The 6,000-nt window shown below is 34.3% G+C and overlaps 1 pseudogene; it reads right to left on the bottom strand.

The window, feature by feature from the left end:
• Positions 1 to 2,782: 2,782 nt before the first annotated feature.
• LOC120194805 lies at positions 2,783 to 4,274 on the bottom strand (annotated as a pseudogene).
• Positions 4,275 to 6,000: the final 1,726 nt, after the last annotated feature.

The following is a 6,000-nucleotide window of genomic DNA, read 5'->3' as shown; positions in this document are numbered from 1 at the left end:
GAAATTTAAGGATTTTAGTTGGTTTGGGGTAGGATGAACTTTAAGAAATGTTTATATATTTCCAAAAGTCTCAAAAATAAGTTAGTAACACCATTTCCTTATGTATTAGTGAAAGAAGTTGGAGAAGGGTCCAAAGCAGGGGGAAAGGAAAAGTTAACTTTTGGGTAATTTGGGATGATTTCCAGCTACCAAGACCTTAAGGTAACACCCTTCTAACCTTCCTATACCATTTGTAAGCTTTACAATGCATTTATATATCTTGCATTAGCTTTTGAATGATTAAGAGCATGTTCATGGTAAATCTCACATTTATGTGTTTTTATGTTATATGATTATTCTTTATGACCTTATTAAGTTCAAATAATACACTAATAACGTTTGAGTACCTCCTTAGGGCCTTTAAGATGGTTTAGAAAGGTTGAAGATGCTCAAACATGGCATTTTCAGGTGTTATATCGATACTGTAAGGTCCAGTATCGATATTGTTCTTATACAAGGTAAAAATATATTAGTTTTTAGGTAAAAGTATCGATACTCATACCTAGTGTATCGATGCGACAGACACGGTACCTGAAGGAGGGGTCTCGATATCGATTTTTCAAAACACCATTTTGGTACTGATACTCATGGGAGTATTGATACCAAAGGTTGAGTATCGATACTAATCATTTTCTCAAGGTCATTGTTAAGCTTTTGGTATCGATACTTTAATGGGGGTATCGATGCTGATAAGGCAGTATCGATATTATCTTAGTTTCAAAGATAAGTAGTTATGGAAGTTTTAGAAACACGATCGAGGGACCCAAACCACTCTTTAATCCTTCAATAAGACATCAAGTGAAAACAATATTAATAAGTTTAATTTTATTTAGAAACCCGATAACTTAAGGAATCATGAGATTGGCCTTATGTGATGTTCGAGAAACAAAATGGACACTCGAATCCCTATAAAACAGGGGGACAATTGTATGTTAAGATATGACTAACCCTAAGATAGTATACTAGGCACTTCTTTGCTAATTGGGTGTAGATGCCCCAATGCTCGATGGAGCAAGTTAGCCAGGTGACGCAATCTGATGTAAAATTTCAGATTTCCACCATAGGTAGGATAGAAAGGTGCGTAAGCTCCGATATGTAGCCCCTCAGTTGTACCATGATGCCTACCTTTGTATGTATGACTTAGCTTAGCATACTCGTATGCTAACAAGTATATTTTAAGAATGTTTTAAATATGTTTAATATAGGATGCATGTAGTGTAGTTGGTTATTAGTGTGGCACTGAGCTTGTGAGAACATCGTTTATAATTTGTTTCTATGTGCAGGTTAGTAACGAGAGCTTTTGGAGGAGATATCACCTAGACCTTATAGAAACCAGCTGCCAGCTTTCGAGTACGTCTCGGCTTGTATTTTTGTGGCCATGTATTGTAAATGAACTCATGTATGTCGAGTCAAAACGATATGTCTAAATGTTTTGTAAATTTAAATCTTTATGTTATTTTGGGGGCTCCCGTATATGTAAACAAGTATTATGTACTTATTTTATTATAAATGTCAAATTATGGATTTATATGCATATGTTATATTTTTAAAAAAGAAAAGAAAAATTTCGGGTGACCCATTCCAGAGGTCCGTGTGACGTTATAATTCGTTGATCTTCGGGTCGTATTGGATTATGATGTTACACAAAACTTTAGACACTAATATCATCCTTATTAGTGTCAAATATTTTATCACAACTATATAACTAAATTAATTAAAATTTATTATGCAACCAATTATAGTAGAATTTACATTTTTAGTTTTATCCATCTTCTTTAGGAACTTGCGTTGCAGTCATCGGTTGTTGGTTTAGTGTTTGAGTCTCACCTTGCTAGATCATCTAGTTGTTGTTTAACATGTTATTTTTTGATAAATCAATACAATAAATAGTATTTAAGATGATCGAACCTGAGACCTTGAGGGAAAGAGTGCAATGCCTAATAAATGTGTTAAGAAAGAAATATATGTTGTTGACAAAAAATAATATTTATGTTAAACTATTGTTAGAATTAATTTTATTTATTGTAATGTATGTAATATTAATTATTATTATAAGAATAATTTAATTAAATTTTATATGATTTCTCATATAAAAAACGTTCATGGAAGATAAATATTAAAATAATAGTAACCACTTAATATATTATAATTATTATATTGTTTATTATTTAAAAAGGAAATGTCAATTCAAGCATTTGATTAGTGACCCAATATAAGCATGACACAACTATTCACTTCAATAGTGATAAAAAATATTGTCGCCATAAATCATCAACTAAGATTAGTGATAAAATATTTTTATCATAATTATGAATAATAATAGTGACTCCGTAATATATTCACTATTATAATTTTTCTCATGAAAAATAAGTTCGCACAAATGGATTTTGAAGAAAAATATAAGAATGAGGAATATAGCTGCAACAGTGTTAAGGGGTGCCATATGATGCTTATATGTATGCATCAAAAATCTGGTATGAAATAATAGAAGAGGGGAAGGTACTTTGGGATGAATTGTCGTGGAACGTTCTTCATATCCCAAATTAGAAATGAGAAGAAACAGTTAAAAACAAACAACGATTTACTTTATTCATCCACAGTACTAATCTATTTCTGTATAATTACGATAACTTATTGTCAGCCAAAACAACACACACATAACACGATGCCATTACATTAAAAGTCGACAGACTTGGAACACAAACTAACAATGGAAAAAGAATGAGAGCTCAAAAGTGGCTTTGTCGATTTCTAGTTCTAGTGACATTTGGGCTCGAAAGCGAATGATCCAACGCTGTAGAGAACATATGGGAGCTTCTTTGAAGTAGATGAATTCTGGGGCTTCAAGGGGGCACCTTTCAGTCCACCGTTCAGATTAAACGGTTTGCTGCATGATTTCAACGGCGATGAAAAGCGAGAGAGACCGAGCAGTTCCGAAGGCTAAAATTGTAGATGGTATTTGGTGCTATAAGGAAGAAATAGCCATTCTTGTCGGTCGTGAATTGGACGGTTAGATCGTTCTTAGAGTCCTTGCATGATAGCCTTACAGTGGCACCTGCCAAACACAATCCCAAAGCGTTCAGTTGCGTCAGTACTCGAGCATAGGTTAATTAGTTTTACACATGCAATGGATAAAAAGTAAACTGCCAAGGGTACCATAACAATGCATGCCAGCTATTTATGTTACACACACATAGAAATGCGAGCCATATCGAAAGAGAGAAAAAAGGAAAGTTAATTTGCTGCCGCTTTAATTCATAAAACGCCAAGCTCCTGATATCTGGAAGTTGGAGGCAACACAAAATGCATGTTTCCATTGATACAAAATGCCAAATCACGTCAGAAAATCATTATACATCTGATACCTGCTGAAATAATTCTGAATATGCATGGTTAGCATTGATTATAATATCTTTACAGGTAGACAAAAGTTGTACTTGCACGCCTATTGAAATAAGACTATTCCTAATGACTCTCTCAATGCAAAAGAATGAAGTGAAGTAATCGGGTACAACATTAAGCATTCTACTGAAAGTTTTAGTTTTAACGAATAAGAATAGGTTTTGAACAAACCAAGAACTGGTTTAGCTCCCAAAAGTGTGTCGACTCCAGCGTACTTGCATGACTTGCAATAAACAACGCCCTGCACTGCCACATCATTGATTTGACGTTTTGGGTTAGGCGGTTGCTTGGCCGGTGGAGATGGTGGCTTAGTTGGAGGCTTGCTTGGTGGCTTAGTTGTTGGAGGATGAACTGGTGACTTGGGTGGCGGGTAAGTCGGCGGTTTGGTTTTTGGTGGCTTAGTTGGAGGATGAACTGGTGACTTAGGTGGCGGGTAGGTCGGCGGTTTGGTAGTTGGTGGCTTAGTTGTAGGATGAACTGGTGGCTTGGGTGGCGGATATGTCGGTGGTTTAATGGTTGGTGGCTTAGTTGGAGGATGAACTGGTTGCTTGGCTGGCAGGTAAGTGGGTGGTTTAGTGGTCGGTGGCTTTTTTGGAGGATGAACTGGTGGCTTGGGTGGTGCAGGAGTGGGGGCTTTAGGAGGATAGGTTGGGGGTGGGTGGGTGAGGGTGGTGGTGGCGGCTTGGCGGGGGAATAGGTTGCTTTACAGGTGAAACTGCAAGGTGAAGAGGCGAAGCCTGAGGCAAAATGGGACCTGAGACAGCGAAGCTGCTCAGTAACAGGTTCGTAAGCTGCACAAGCAGAAGAGCTTTGACTACTAGATCTACCCCCATATTGTGCAATACTTTATAGACGAGTAAGGAGATGATGAAAGTTGTAATGAGGTATTTACAGGGGTTTAAGCCTGTTTCTCTGCCGTTTTTAATCATGAAATAGGCTGTTTATTGAGGTCTGGGGACTGGGAAGGGCTTGTAGTCTAATGTAGTCTAGATTATTTAGAAAACAGAAGAAACAAAACATTTATAGTTTATTTAATCTGTGTTAATTCTAGTGGCACTATCTATTATTACATCTTAGAACTTAGGTTAAATTAATCATTTAGTGCTTAAATTATTCATTTCGGTCAATTTAAGTATTTAAATTCACACGTAGGTTCAAAGAGGCCCGAAGAGTAAAGTTAATACAAGACAAAATACACGTTGGAGAAGATCAGATCATATCGATTTGAACAGTATGTGTTTTGTTATTTTGCAATTTGGTTGGCATATACTAAAATTGTTAAAATCACAAATGCTCTGATATGTTTTGTAACTTTACAAATTAAACTTTATGTAAATATATTAGATATTTGTTTTCCTCGTTTAATAGTAACTTTTGATTTTTATTAGTGTTATTGAGGGCTTCACCACTCAAATAAAAATAAAAGTCAAATTTTAATCAGATTTTCAAATGGTCAAAGCTTTGAAAAGTCAATGTGACATCTCAGATTCATATTTGGGTCGGATACGGGTCGAAGGTGTTACATTCGATTCAATTATTCAAATATTTTATCTAGCTTTATCGCTTAATAGCTCTTTACACAAATTTCGGATCAAAATTTGAATTCCATAGAGAATTCATTCTTAAAGATAAACTTTTGGGAAAATTACATCTTTGATCCTTAAACTTTTCAAGTTTCTACTTTGACCACTAAATTTTTAAAAGTTACATTTTAGTCACTAATCAATTTTTTAGGCATTACAAGTAATCCGCACTCGTAAGTTCCCATATCAATTGCACCATAGGTACCACACGTGAAGTACATAAATGTACTATGTCAATAACACTAAACACTGATCGCTACACCTTATGGCATGTCAATTGTACTTACGACTCTCCATGTAACATACAATGAGATTTACGATAAAATCATATCATAATATATATATCCAATATATCCGGTCAATAACACATCTAAATATCATTTATCGAAAATTGGTAAATTAAGCAGTTCATACCCTAAATAAAACATAAATTGTTTCATTAAATTTTAAGGAAATATTTCATAATTTGATTCAAAACATTCTTTAAAAATCATACGAGGTTGACTTATAGCAAAGCATCCTCAATCAGTAGATTTAAATAAATAAAATGCATTCATCTTACTTGCCTCACTATCGAACCTTTAATGACGATATCTTTTTTTAATCACGTGTTTGATCCTTCGCTTTTGACTCGGTTCAATCACAAGATTTATCAAAATCTAGATATGGTGGTTCACATTTTGGGGCTGGAAGAATCTGAATTTTTTTTATTTTTCTTTAATTAAAACATAATACACTTGGCTTAATCTAATATACATGAATTTAAAATTCAATTAATTTGAAATTATCATTCTACCCTTAATGAAACATGATAATTTTAACTTGCCATTGGAATATCTTCCATTTTAATATTCCAAAGTAAAAAATGAACAAATAAAAATCCACTTTCCACCTTTGCCCTTGCAATTTAATCTCCTAATTTCACAATTTTAGCTTAACATGGAAAATCGACCTTAATTCCACTTATCCATATTAA

The sequence above is a fragment of the Hibiscus syriacus genome, unplaced genomic scaffold, assembly GCF_006381635.1.
Source record: "Hibiscus syriacus cultivar Baekdansim isolate YM2019G1 unplaced genomic scaffold, ASM638163v2 tig00117001_pilon, whole genome shotgun sequence".
Classification (NCBI taxonomy): domain Eukaryota; kingdom Viridiplantae; phylum Streptophyta; class Magnoliopsida; order Malvales; family Malvaceae; genus Hibiscus; species Hibiscus syriacus.
The sequence above is the reverse complement of the archived record's forward strand: the minus strand, read 5'-3'. Positions and strand labels throughout refer to the sequence as shown.